At 34.4% G+C, this 15,408-nt stretch overlaps 1 protein-coding gene across 1 annotated transcript in view; it reads right to left on the reverse strand.

Moving 5' to 3' along the window:
- HTR1F (5-hydroxytryptamine receptor 1F) overlaps positions 1–15,408 on the reverse strand; it is a 199,613-nt gene that overhangs the window by 169,342 nt on the left and 14,863 nt on the right. The window lies entirely within an intron of this gene.

Below are 15,408 nucleotides of genomic sequence, written 5' to 3' on the forward strand. Positions count from 1 at the left end.
TAAACAATATATTTCATATAATTTAATTTAAACAATCTCTGTGCACCAAAAATATACATCATTCATTCTTTAGTATTTTTAGGTAGAAGTAAAACCTTGAATAAAGCACAACTGGTATGAAATATCAAATATTACCAAAGGGTTGGTTTATTCATTGGGAATTCTATTATTTGTTGTCTAAATCAGTTTGAAAAGTCAATTATTACCTTCAGTTGAAAGACAATTAGTTGATTTGACATATTCAAGAATGCTTACTGACTGACTTTTGATTTAATCATATACCACTCAAGATAAATTTTAATTTGATTTACCTGTTAATAGTCATGCAGAACTTTACAAAACATAAATAAGGCTATAAATACCATTGTTACGTGAATCTGTAAATCTTAGCCACTTTATTTTATGTTCATTCCTTCCCAATTAAGAAAGAAAACTGGTAATGCTAATTATAATAAATTTATTAAATTGGTTTTAATCAAGTATACTAATATTGTATACTTTCAAGTATTTGAGAGCATACCAACTCTCAAATTTAGTAAAATTTACCTTTTAAATTTAAAGAATGTGAAGATATTTTATGAAGTACTATTGAATAATTATTCTAAAACTTTTTAGCATATATCCAAATGACTAATTACATCTTTGATGGTATTTAACTATCTTGTTTCATATTTCTTGACATCTTGATGACATACATATTTGGGCATAAATCATGTTAAAATGGGTCATGATTCCAGGAAACCAAGTTATTGGAATCTTTAGTCATATCTGTTATTTTATCTTTGATCATCATGTTTTAGGATTTGGACTTGTTCATTATTATTATCTTTTGAAGTTGGGTTAAAGTGTTTCTATTCCTCCAAAAGAAATTCACACATCTACACAGAAGTATAAACAAGCAGAATGTTAAAATTAAGAATTAAATTTATATATAGCATTGTAATAACCTTGAAAACAGGTGCAGTAATTTTAAGAGTTAAATTGTTTGCATTTACTATTTAACTTTTTTCTCATTGTACTTAAATCTGTAGTTTGTCAACAGTAATAATACATTTTTGGTTGAAAAACTAATTAATATTGAGTCTCACTTTGGGAAATTTATAATATATGAAAATATTTTTGCTCCTATTAGCTAATATTCTTTTATCTTATATGCATTTTAAAACTTTATAACCTTATATATTGGCATGATGGAGATACTGGTCAGTTGTAAAGTTTGTTCATTAATAAATAATTCACATATTCCAATTTTAATTCTTTATACAACTTGCTGAATTTCAGCATAGGTATGAATGTGGAAAATAAGCAGAAAAATTATTTGTAACAAAGGAATAGCATAATGATGATATCCAAAGACTTTTTTAAAAAAAAAGGCAAGAGAGAAAACAAAACTGAGAATTTAGTTAACATGAGGTAATTTGCTAGTATTCGTCCAGGATGCCAGAATATTCAAACATACAAACTAGATGAAAAATAAAACTGCCCTCTAGAAATAAGTCAAAAGATGAAACAACCAGCATAAACATGTAACATATTCCACAGTTAAGCAAAAAAAAAAAAAAAATCTTATTGTATAACAATGGGATTTGTATACCACAAACACGAATACCTATATGTGTGTCTGGTTGTGGGAAAATGAAAACAACCATGCAAGTTCATAGTGACAATTGGTAACATTATTTTAAATAGAACCTTGGCAGTATCCAATGCCTCCCCCCAAATTACTGATAGATTATTGCTGATAATCTTATTGCTGATACTAAACATGCAGAGATAATTTAAATGAAGTAAAACAGTGTGCACATGAGATAAGTCACTGAACTGTGTTTCACAGTGAAAAACTGGGAGTAAAGTCTCTCTGTTGTTCTGTATGTAACAGGATATTGCAGGATATTTTTTCTGTTTCCTGGAATTGTAGGCCAAAGCTGAAGACGGAGGGGAACGAGTATGCAATATATGTTTATTAAACCAGCAATAAGGTGCTAGTTGTTGAGGCTGGTTAAATTCCTGCAGAGCTTAAGGAGTAGATTCCAAGTTACCCAGGTATACCATGCTTTACCTCCAACACCTGGGACTCTGGTGAACAAATGAGGGGTGTAGGGTGCAAAGTTAAAGAAGCACTTGCCCAACCCTGAGTGAGTGCCTTCATAAATTTTGCACTCTAGGCTTCTTTCCCATTGGACAAGGGTTTGGCCTGTAGACTTGATAAGATATGCCTGTAGATGGGTAAACAGGGGAAAGCATAATTTGAGAGAAGCAGGGCTAAGGAAATAGAGGACAGGGTTCTGAGAAGAGAGGGGCAGTGGAGGAGCCTGTTTGCCTACTGTTTGGCATGGCAGGACTGCAGGTCTCTTGTGGATCAGGTGCACATCTAGGATGACATTTAGGTTTGAGCCATCATCTTCCACCATTCCTACTGCTCCCCAGATTTTTCTGCTGCTGGAGAAGCCTCACTTTGCAAGTAGCTTTCTTGGTGCAGTACTTGGCAGGATGGCTTAAATAGAGGTATGTTTTAGGTTCTTCAATTGACATAGGAAATATGCAACCCTGCTGTGCCAAACAGTGGGCCTGAAGCTGCTCCATTGTCACCCTTCCTTTATGCCCATTCCCTTGTGCATCTGTTATGTTTAAAACTCTCTGGTCTGTATGTTGATTTGTATCGATAATGTAAATGCTAGAAAAAACTTGAAGCTTTTGTCATATATATGAATGTATTTAGTACAGCTCTTTGCAGGTGGTATGATTCATTCAGAGGGCTGCTTTACATCTTAGCCAAAGTCTCTTTGCTGAGAGCTTCTTCAACAAGATGCAAATAGTATGTGCAGAATCCCCAAAGTTAAACTGTTTGTATAATTCATTAAAACAGCCAAGGATAAATTACAATAACTCTTGTTTTTCTTAAAACCTAAAATTGTAGAGTGCCATTTCTGAAGGTTATCAGTTTCCACAGAATTTGTACTTGTCAATTCCATCTTTGATGAAAAATATTTCTCTACTAACTCTCTTGAATTTGATAGAGCTGTGCTTTATATAGCATAACTTCATCAATAACATGAGCAATAGTACTGAGGTGGCATCGGCAAACCAATAAATGATGAAAACTTTGCCATACAGTTACATCATCTCAGTAGTCTTACCATTTGTCTACTTTAACTTTTTAAATTTAAACTTTCTTTATGTCACTTGGAGTAAAGGCATCTACAAGATTGCTCACAACAGCAGCAAAGTCACATTTAAGCTATGTGTCTCATTTGTAAAATTTAAGTTTGCAGTATTGCCGAAAGTGTTGGTTAGTTCATATTCAAAACGACAACAAAACGTCAGAGCACTCAGTAATGCAACAAGTGTAGTATTCCCGACTGGTACGGTTTCAAGGACTGGTAAATAATGTTTTGCTAGCTAAAATGCATACCATTCTGTGTAGGAATTTGCAGTGGGAATGGTAAGAACTGTTGCCTGACTTTTCTAATTGAATATCAACTTTGTATTGCTTTTGATCATGTCTATTACCATTCAGAAAGTTATTCTCACTATCCAAGACACTTGGTATTGACTGTTTTTGTATAATGATATACTGCACACTATACAGAGATGTACTTATCATCTTTCAAGAATTTAAAATATAAGATAATAATGATGTAGGTTAATATGATTTAAAACACATTGTCAAATGGAATAACTGTCTCCCCCATGATAGCATTCAAGTATGGGGGTACCAAATCAGCAAAGTTGATAATTTTTCCACACATTGATACATATAAGAATTAATAAAGATAGGAAATCCAGCAACATTTCATTTTATTTGTGGGATATCTTGTGTGTGCACTCACACGTGCATGTGTGGCTATCTGAAACTTTAGTAAAACTATAAGCTCCTGACATTCAAATTGGTCTATTTTTCTACACATAATACCTTACATTTATAAATACCTTTGTAACCAATATTGTTATTTTGATACCAAAATATTATGAGATTTTAAAGGGGGGAGCATAATTATTATATCCATTTTTCAGGTAAGTAAACGAAAACACAAAAAAGTTTAGAGACTTGACCAAGATGGTATTACTAAGAAGAAGATCAGGTAGTATTAGTTCATTGAGCTTTCATTTTCTAGTTAAACATGCATTTGCTGATTCTGTTAACCTTATTTTAGTCACTAGTCACTACGTACAGAAGGATTAAAGGCATGTTCTTTGCTCATTCAGACTGAGGATGGGGGAGATATTTTGTAGACATAAACTATACATACATATAGTAAGTTCAATTATAAATTTATATAAATAACAGCTGTAGAATCCCAGTAAATTAACTAGCAATTTCTGCAGACACTCTAGGTAGCTTTTATTGAGAATATGATTGTTAAGTACTTCTGAGCTGAGAAAATCAAAATGGTAAATTAATCTGGTCTAGAGGTAAAGTTGGAAATGCACACGGGGCCAGATTGTAAAGAATGTTTACATCAGGTTAAGAATATTTGATTTTTCACTCTTTTACCCATTTGCTTTTTGCCACTTCCTGTTGACCTCCAAGTACTACCAAAACAAAAAACAAACAAGCTAACAAATTCTATAAAATATAGAAACAATGCTTAAAATGTAAAAAAAAAGTCAGGAGAGCATTGCTATAGAAACTAATTAAAAATATTTCCAGAAATAGTTTCTGTAAGTCATGGTAAAATGCTGCCAAATGATAAGACAGGATGAGGGCTGAAGATTGTTTTGTGCATTTATCAATTTGGAGGTGACTGAAGATTTCAGTAAGAACACTCAGAAGAGAGTGGTATTTCCATAGCCACTCAATTAAGGCCTTCTTCTTGCATAGAATTGTGTTTGGAAACTTAGTTCTTTCCTTAATTACATTTTCCTGTCATGTTTCAAATTTGCTCAAGGTTCACTTCTCTGCACATGAAACTGAAAAATGAATCTAAACTAGTGCATTTCATGAGAGTAGATGGATTAATTTATCCCTCAATGAAAACTTGCATTTAATAATTGCCTAGATAACTTTTGTTTTATATACCAGAAAAGGCAAAAGCCCCTTCACTGATATGCTGCAACGAGGGAGGTGAGTGAAATGCTGGGGGCTGGGTGTCACTCTTGTTTTTAGAAGGAATGTTACTAAGACATTACCATATGCTATATGAAGAATAAACCATTGACATCTATAGTAATCAATAGCTTCTAAATTTGCCTTCAGTGTAAAGTAAGGCAAGAATTTTAATTTGAGAATGTCAAATAACTGCAGGAACTTACATTTTCCATCATGTTACTTCCCTTGTCAAAAACTTTCAATGTTTCTTGAGTGATAAATTGTATAACCTTAGATCATCAATGTAAACTGGTCATCAGTTCCTTCTTCTATACAAATGGCATGATGCTTTCTTTTTAGTATCATTTGGGATTTAAATAAAACATAAATAAAGCAGTTAATACAGTGTATGCATCTTCAAATATGGTCATTATATAGGAAATAAAAGACAGATCCATAGGCTCATTTGCTAACCTAGTACCAAGCTAGTACACTTCCTGATGCTACCCTAAGCTTACTTTGCATTTGGAATATGTTAAGCGACTTACCTTTTAATTAAAAATTAATCTTTTCTACTTCTGTATCAGTTTATATATATATATATATTTTTTTGATTCACCCACAATCTTCTAAATCTGACCATCTTCATTCATTAAAACACTGCAGACATATTTTTAATGTCAGGTTTTAAAATCACCCCTGTTTATTATAGCCAAAAGTTATTTTCTTTCATGAATTCCCATGACACATCATTCCCACCTTTTACAGAATTGTATTTTTGTGGCAAATACCATAGGTTGGCCCACTCAATACCCCTTCCACATTCTTTGACTTCCTTTTCCTGAATCATAGAGGCTACACAATAATAAGTAACAAAATCGGGTCATGAAGATTATCCATGTGTCATTGCCCATAGCTTTTTACATTTTGTCAAAGATGGAAAGGAAAATGAATTTTGGTATTGAATTCCTCCTTTGGTGCCTGCATTTCTCATGAACTCTCCCTCCTATATAAGAGTAATTTTCAAGTAGCTACGTAGGTATATTAACAACTAGAGTCATATCATTCCCTTGCTAATTATAATTCATATTCTGACTTCAATTTATATTTTCTATTGAGTAAGGACAGCTAGAAGGAAACAAGTGGTATAGAAGCTGGAAGAAAAATAATAATTCCTATTTATATACCAGATACATTCATGTTTATTGGCTTTATTGTGTCTTTTAATCATTTTAAGATGTTTGCTAAATAGTTCCAATCTTGCAATATTTTACAGATGGATAATTGAAGCCTTAATATTTGGAATCAAAAAGGATTAAACTCAAAGAAACAGGATAGAATGGTGGTTACCAGGGGCTGGAGAATGACAGTTGGTCATAGATCACAAAAATATGAGTTGGATAAGAGGAATAAGTTCAAGAGCTCTATTGTATAACATGGTGACAATAGGTAATAACAATGTATTCTATACTTGAGAATTGCTAAGAGAGATTTTAAGAGTTCTTAACACAAATAATATATGAGGTAATACATATGTGAATTAGTTTGATGTAGCCATTCCATAATGTATACATATTTCATGTTGCACACCATAAATATATACAGTTTTTGTCGATTAAAAATAAATAAATGAAATAAGACAGATAAAGTAGGTAATTTTGTTAAAATCGCATACTAGGTTACGATGCTGGGATTCAAATCTGTGAGTTTTTGATTTTATGATCTCAATCATTTTCAACTTTACCACATTGCCTCATTCGTTACTTTAAATGTGAAAGTGAGTACCACTAGGCACAAGACACCTTTTACCTTTACCAATTAGATCTTATCTAGCCTAGTAACCACTTTTTAAAATGCTGTAAAGATTATCCCAGTGGTTTTCTGGTGTGTTAGGCTGTTTAGCACTGCTGTAAAAACCTGCACAAGACTGGATAATTTGTTAAAAAGAAAAAAAAAGAGGTTTAATTGAGTCACAGTTCCACATGGCTGGAGAGGCCTCAGGAAACTTAAAATCATGGCAGAAGGGGAAGCAGGCATATCCTATATGGTGACAGGAGAGACAGCATATGAAGGAGGAACTGTCAAACATGTGTAAAACCGTCAGATCTGATGAGAACTCACTATCATGAGAACAGCATGGGGGAACCACCCCCATAATCTAATCACTTCCCTCTCTCTACATGTGAGTATTACTGGTCCTTCTCTTGACACATGGGGATTACAATTTGAGATGAGATTTGGGTGGGGACACAGAGCCAAACAGTATCATTCTGTCCCTGGCCCTTCTCAAATCTCATGTCTTTTCACATTTCAAAACCAATCATGCCTTCCCAACAGTCCCCCAAAGTCTTAACTCATTTCAGCATTAACTCAAAAGTCCACAGTCCAAAGTCTCATCTGAGACAAGGCAAGTCCCTTCTACCTATGAACCCATAAAATCAAAAGCAAGTTAGTTACTTTCAAGATGTAACGGGGATACAGACATTGGATAAATGCTTCCATTCCTAATGGTAGAAATTGGCCAAAACAAAGGGCCTATAGGCCCCATACAAGTCCGAAATCCAGTAGGGCAGTCATTAAATCTTAAAGCTCCAAAATAATGTTTTTTGACTCCATGTCTCAAATCCAGGGCATGCTGATGCAAGGGATGGGCTTCCACAGCCTTAGGCAGCTCCTTCACAGGCTGATATTGAATGCCTGTGACTTTTCCAGGCACACAGTGCAAGCTGCTAGTGGATCTACCATTTTGGGGTCTGAAGGATGGTGACATCTTCTCACAGCTTCACTAGGCAGTGACCAATGGAGACTCTGTGTGGGGGCTCTGACCCCACATTTCCCTTCCACATTGCCCTAGCAAAGTTTCTCCATGAGGGCCCTACCCCTGCAGCAGACTTCTGCCTAGACAACCAGGCATTGCTATACATTGTCTGAAATGTAGGTGGAGATTCCCAAACCTCAATTCTTGACTTTTGTGCACACGCAGGCCCAATACCACGTAGAAGCCACCAAGGCTTGGGGCTTGCACCCTCTGAAGCAACTGCCTAAGCTGTACTTTGGTCCCTTTTAGCCACAGCTGGAGCTGGAGCAGCTGGGACACAGGGCACCAAGTCCTGAGTCTGCAAAGAGCAGAGTGGCCCTGGACCAGGCCCAAGAAACCATTTTTCCCTCCTAGGTCTCTGGGCCTGTGATTGTAGGGGCTGCCACCAAGATCTCTGATATGCCCTGGAGATATTTTCCCCATTGTCTTGGTGATTAACATTCAGCTTCTCATTACTTATGTAAATTTCTGCAGCAGGTTGAATTTATTCTCAGAAAATGAGTTTTTCTTTTCTATTGCATCACCAGGCTGCAAATTTTCCAAACGTTTATGCTCTGCTTCCCTTTAAAACCTAAGTTCCTATTTCAGATCATCTCTCTCAAGTTCAAAGTTCCACAGATCCGTAGGGCAGGGGCAAAATTCCACCAGTCCCTTTGCTAAGGCATAGCAAGAGTGGCCTTTGCTCCACTTCCCAAGAAGTTCCTCATCTCCACCTGAGACCACCTCAGCCTGGACTTCATGGTCCATATCACTATCAGCATTTTGGTCAAAACCATTAAATAATCCTAGGAAGATCCAAATTTTCCCACTTCTTCCTGTCTTCTGAGCCCTCCAAACTCTACCAACCTCTGCCCATTACCGAGTTCCAAAGTTGCTTCCACGTTTTCTGTATCTTTATAGCAGTACCCCACTCTTTGTACTAATTAACTATGTTAGTCCATTTTCACATTGCTATAAAAGACTGCCCACGACTGAGTAATTTATAGGTTTAATTGACTCACAGTTCTGCATGGCTGGGGAGGCCTCAGGAAATGTAAAATCACAGCAGGAGAGGAAGCAAGCATTTCTTACATGGTGGCAGGTGAGAGTGCATATGAAAGACAAACTATCAAACACTTATAAAACCATCAGATCTCATCAGAACTCACTCACTATCATGAGAAAACATGGGGGAAACTACCCCCATGATCCAAACACTTCCCTCTCTCAACACATGGGGATTACAATTCAAGATGAGATTTGAGTAGGGGCACAGAGCCACACCATATCATTTGGAGATTACTTTCACTGGCTCATGAGAATCACTGGGCGCATTTCTTTCTGACTCTGTGTTCAGTGACTTCATGCTGGGAGCTTGAAATTGATCATGTTGGGAATATTTACACTATGGAAATTGGCAAACTTCATGAATCAGGGCTTTTCCTCTTTCTCCCCAAGCTTTGTTTTTAAACATTTCCCAGAACACCACTAGTCAAAACACTTTCATTTGGAATACATCTTTTCATAATTTTAATATTAACACTTTTCTTTTGCTATTATATACAATTCAGGACTGTTTCATCTGTTGACATTTGAGAAATCATTGTCATGTCCTTTATGTTTCAAAGACATCCCATTATTAAAAAAAAGCCCAGTAATTTCAATTTTTCCCTATTTACTCCTAGATCTCCTTTGTTCTTTTTTTAAAATTGCAGTTTCAATGTGCAGTCCTGCCAAGAACTATCACATTGAAGTAGTTTGAGTGTTTGTCTGTAGGGAGGCTTTTTTTTTTTTTTATTAAAATAGAATTCCATTGAATAACCTGGAAGTAAATGAACTGCAAGGGTAGATCTATGGTAAATCATTCAGAGAAACCAGTGAGCCAGAGTACTGGATAATCTCCAATTTTGCCACTATGGTTCATATATAATTTTAAGTATTTAATATATGATAATCCAAGAAGTATGAAATGAGGAACATTTCTGAACTAAGGGAAAAAACAAATTAATAAGTTATCTGAAATCAGGATTACTTTCTAGTACCTACTATATGGCCTATTGGCACATAAAAACAAAGTCAAGTTATCTGGGGAATAGCAAGAGGAAGTTTTAATATTCTAAGCTTGTAAGAGCTGATAGAAGATCTATCTCAGATGAGTTCCATGTCAGTATATACACATACTAGTCAAATGCTTCTTAAAATTAACTCCTGTGCAAAGTAACTGTGATTTCTTCTTCACATGAAATATAAACTGTGTCAAAGTCACAAGTTGGGGAACATACATATTTTCAAGATTGCATGTACTTCCTCATCTACCTGAGTTCAGATTGAAATACTTTATAAACCAGTAAAAGAGGAAACAACAGAGCCATTTTTAGAAAATGACTAGTGATACCAATATCTTCCTGGTCAAAGTTTCAGGAATTTCCATTGAAATAGTGTGATTCAGTTTGATGGAAGCCACAGAGGATGGAAATATAACAATATTAAATTTCACCTTCAAAAAAGCTGTCTAGAAGGTAGATAAAGATAATGCTGGCTGATTCAATCTTCCACACCCTGAGTGAATGGGTCAAAGAATGGCATCAAAAGAAAGTATGGGGAGAAATGGAAGTCATTTCTATGCCCACTGTCTGCTTGGGACCTTGGGAAAAATGCCTACATCCAGAAATGTGTGGTTTGGTCAAGCGTAAAATGAGGCACTGCTAAAGTTTATTATAGTAAAGACAGCAACATCAAATGGAATGAACAACGACATTTCCGATGAAAGAAGTTTCTTTTGGGACTGTTTTTTCCTTCCATTTCCTGTCAGGCTATAAGATCTGAAAATGCTAAGGAATTCAAAGCATGACCTATATCAGTTTCTAGTAGAATCCATATAAACTCCATTTGGCTATAAGTTAAAATTGACTAAACATGTATTTTTTCCAAAAGAAGAAATAAATGAAGAAATTATTCATCCATAAAAAGAGACAATGACAAAAGAGAAAGAAATGACAAAAGAAAAAATAAAACACTGAAACTTGTTTGATCAGGTAAAATGGAACCTGATATTTATGGTAGCTAATTAAAAAATAATGTGAGTTCATCTACTGAAAGGAAAAACATAACCAGATTGTGTATCCAGATTGGGTAAAAAAATTTAACAATATTTTGCTTTTAAGAAAAATTCAATAAAATGACTCAGGCCCACAAACTTTAGGCAGACTTAAAGGAAAAATAATAAGGCTAACATTAGACAAGATGAATGTAATAAAATAAAGTAAATTTCTCATAGAAATATCGGACAATCATGTATTTTTAAGTGCCCCCAAATCGAACACCATAGCATACAAATAAGCATAAGATGGTTAAGTCCAGTGGAAGATAGACAAATATTATTATAGAGGGAGACTTCAGTGCATTTCTAGCAATCATATACAATAACATAAGAATATGGAATGCTGAATACAATGCTGTGTTATCAGTGTAGTATCCAGTATGTAATTTGCTGTTTGTCAAATGTACAGTGGTACTTATTACAAATTAAATGCATATAAATCAAAAAAGAAAAGCTTAGTTAAGCATGTCAATTAGAAATCATGCTAACTACATTTTCTAGCCAAAATGCAATATTAAAACTGTGCATCAACTGAAAATACTTAAACATAAAACTCCAAATATGCATGTTTGAAATAGCTTCTTAAAAATAACTTTTTGAGTCAAAGAAGGACCCTTAATTGAAGGACACACTATTTGGTTTGCACGATTGAGAGTGATTTATAATACTTAAAATGGGCTAGCTCTCTAAATATAATTATATGCTATTATTTAGTACATGAAGCAGAAAAAATATTGCTGAGTTAAAAGTTTTACATTCAAAGTATTGTCTATTATTTTTAACCCCATTTTCTATGTGATGATATATTGACTGGTTTAAATAGCCAAGAAAATCAAATAAAAATCTATTCATATTAATAAGAATTAAGCAAATTAAATAGATAAAAGGTAAATGAATAAAAATATATGACTTTTCTGTAAACTAGCCGAAATCAAAAGAAAATGTAATAATATGTTAGGACCCAAAACAAGTCTCAACGAACTTTTAAAAATAGAAATTACACAAAATATTTTCTCAGACTACAATAAAACTAGAAATCAATAAAAAGAGCAACTTTGTAAACTATACAAATTAAATAACTTGCTCCTGAACAACCACTGGGTCAAGGAAGAAATTACAGTGGAAATCAAAACAATTCTAGAAACAAACAAAAATTCAAACACAACATATCAAAATCTATGGGATACGGCAAAAGCAGTGCTAAGAAGAAAGCTGATAGAATAAATGCCCACATAAAAAAGTAGAACGATTTCAAATAGACAATTTAAAGATGCACTTTAAGGAGCTAGAAATGCAAGAACAAACCAAATCCCTAATAAGTGAAGGAAAGAACTAATAAAGATCAGAGCAGAACTAAATAAAGTAGAGGCAAATGAAAAAATGCAAAGGATAAATGAAATGAAAAGTTTGTGTCTTGAAAGATAATCAAAATAAATAAACCACTTGATAGATTAACCAGGAAATAAAAGAAAGAAGGCCCAAGCAAAATCAGATATGAAAAAAAGACATTACAACTGATATCACAGATATGCAAAGGATCATCAGACACTATTATGAACAATTATACATTAAAAAATTAGAAAATCTAGAGGAAATAGATAAATTCCTGGACTCATACAACTGAACAAGATTGAATCAGGAAGAAATTAAAAATGTGAACAGATCAATAACAATAAGATTTAATTAGTAATAAACAGTCTCCCAACAACAGAAGTACAGGTCCTAATGGTTTCACTGCCAAATTCTATCAAACTATTAGAGAAGAACTAACTCCAATTCTCCTCAAACTATTCCAAAAAATTGGAGAGGAGAAAATTCTACCTAACTTATTCTATGATGCCAGCATTATCCTGATACCAAAACCAGACAAGGGCACAACAAAGGAAAACTACTGGCCAATATACTGATAAACATAGATACAGAAATTCTCAACAAAATACTAGCAAACCAAATCCAACAGCACATAAAAAAATAATATACCACAATCAAATGGGATTTATCCCAGGGAAGCAAGAATGGTTTGATGCATGCAAATTAATAAACATGATACATCACATCAACAGACCGAAGTACAAAAAACATATGATGATCTCAATAGACATGGAAGAAGCATTTAATAAAATTCATCACATCTTCATGGAAAAATTTTTCAACAAACTAGGCATAGAAGGAACATACTTCAGCATAATAAAGGTCAAACATAACAAACCCCAGGTAATACCATGCTGACTGAAGAAAGACTGAAAGCCTTTCCCCTAATAACCAGAACAAGACACAAGGCTGACAATTTTCACCACTCCTATTTAGTATATTACTGGAAGTCCTAGCAAGAGCCATCAGGCAAGAGAAAGAAAGAAAAGGCAATCAAATTGGAAAAGAAATCAAATTGTCCCTCTTTGCTGATGATACGATCTTATATATAAAAAAAACCTAAAGATTCAATCAAAAACTCTTAGACCTGATAAATTCAATAAAGTTGCAGAATACGAAATCAGTGTATAAAAATTGGAATCATTTCTATATGCTAATTAATGTACTAATAAATAAATCAAGAAGGCAATCCCATTTACAATAGCTACAAAAATAAAAAATACCTAGGAATAAATGTAACCAAGGAAATGGAAGATTTCTAAAAGGAATACTGCAAAACACTGTTGAAATAAATTAAAGGGGACACAAAAGGAAAGATAGTCCATGCTCATGGATCAGTAGAGTAAATATCCTTCAAATGATCATACTGCCCCTTGTGATCTACAGATTCAATGCAATCTCTAACAAAATACCCATGAGATTTTTTAGAGAAATAGAAAAAAATTCATAAAATTTGTGTGGAACCTAAAAGAGCCCAAATAGCCAAAGCAATCCTGAGCGAAAAGAACAAAGCTGGAGATACCACACTACTTGAACTCAATATATTACAAGGCTATGGTAACTAAGATAGCATAGTACTAAAACAGACACAGAGACCAATGGAATAGAATACAGAACCCAGAAATAAGTCTACATATTTACAGCCAACTGATTTTTGTCAAGGGTTCCAAGAACATACATTGAGGAAAGAGTCTCTTCAATAAATGGTCTAGGAAAACTGAATGTAGAAAGTGAAACTAAATTAATCTCTCTCACCATATCCAAAATCAACTCAAAGTGGATTAAAGACTTAAAGGTTAGACCTAAAACCATAAAAACCCTAGAAGAAAACCTAGGCAATACCATTCAGGACATAGGCATGGGCAAGGACTTCATGACTAAAACACCAAAAGCAATGGCAACAAAAGCCAAAATAAACAAATGGGATCTAATTAAACTAAAGAGCTTCTGCACAGTGAAATAAACTACCATCAGAGTGAACAGGCAACCTATAGAATGGGAGAAAATTTTTGCAATCTACCCATCTGACAAAGGGCTAATATCCAGAATCTACAAATAACTTAAACAAATTTACAAGAAAAAAATCAAACAACCCACCAAAAAGTGGGCAAAGCATACGAACAGACACTTTTCAAAAGAAGACATCTATGCAGCCAAGAAACACATGAAAAAATGCTCATCAGCACTGGTCATCAGAGAAATGCAAATCAAAACCACAATGAGATACCATCTCACAACAGTTAGAATGGCGATCATTAAAAAGTCAGGAAGCAACAGGTGCTGGAGAGCATGTGGAGAAATAGAAACGCTTTTACACTGTTGGTGGGATTGTAAACTAGTTCAACCATTGTGGAAGATAGTGTGGTGATTCTTCAAGGATCTAGAACTAGAAATACCATTTGACCCAGACATCCCATTACTGGGGATATACCCAAAGGATTATAAATCATGCTACTATAAAGACACATGCACACGTATGTTTATTGCGGCACTATTCACAATAACAAAGACTTGGAACCAACCCAAGTGTCCATCAATGATAGAACTGGCTTAAGAAAATGTGGCACATATACACCATGGAATACTATGCAGCCATATAAAGGATGAGTTCATGTACTTTACAAGGACATGAATGAAGCTGGAAACCATCATTCTGAGCAAACTATCACAAGGACAGAAAAGCAAACACCACATGTTCTCACTCATAGGTGGGAATTGAAAAATGAGATAACTTGGACACAGGGCAGGGAACATCACGTACCAGGGCCTGTCATGGGGTAGGGGGATTGATGAGGGATAGCATTAGGAGAAATACCTAATGTAAATGAGTTAATGGGCACAGCAAACCAACACAGCACATGTATACATATGTAACAAACCACATTATGCACATGTACCCTAGAACTTAAATTATAACAAAAAAAAGTAAAAAAAAAGTTTTAAAAAAAGACTTAAATGTAAGATTCAAAACAATTAAGCTCCTAGAAGAAAACAGGCAAAGCACTTCAGGACATTGGTTTAGGAAGAGATTATGGCTAAGTCCTCAAAAGCATTGACAACAGAAACAAAATTGGACTATATTAAACTAAAAATCTTCTTCACAGCAAAGCA

Source organism: Macaca mulatta, chromosome 2 (genome assembly GCF_049350105.2).
Source record: "Macaca mulatta isolate MMU2019108-1 chromosome 2, T2T-MMU8v2.0, whole genome shotgun sequence".
In the NCBI taxonomy this organism is placed as follows: Eukaryota; Metazoa; Chordata; class Mammalia; order Primates; family Cercopithecidae; genus Macaca; species Macaca mulatta.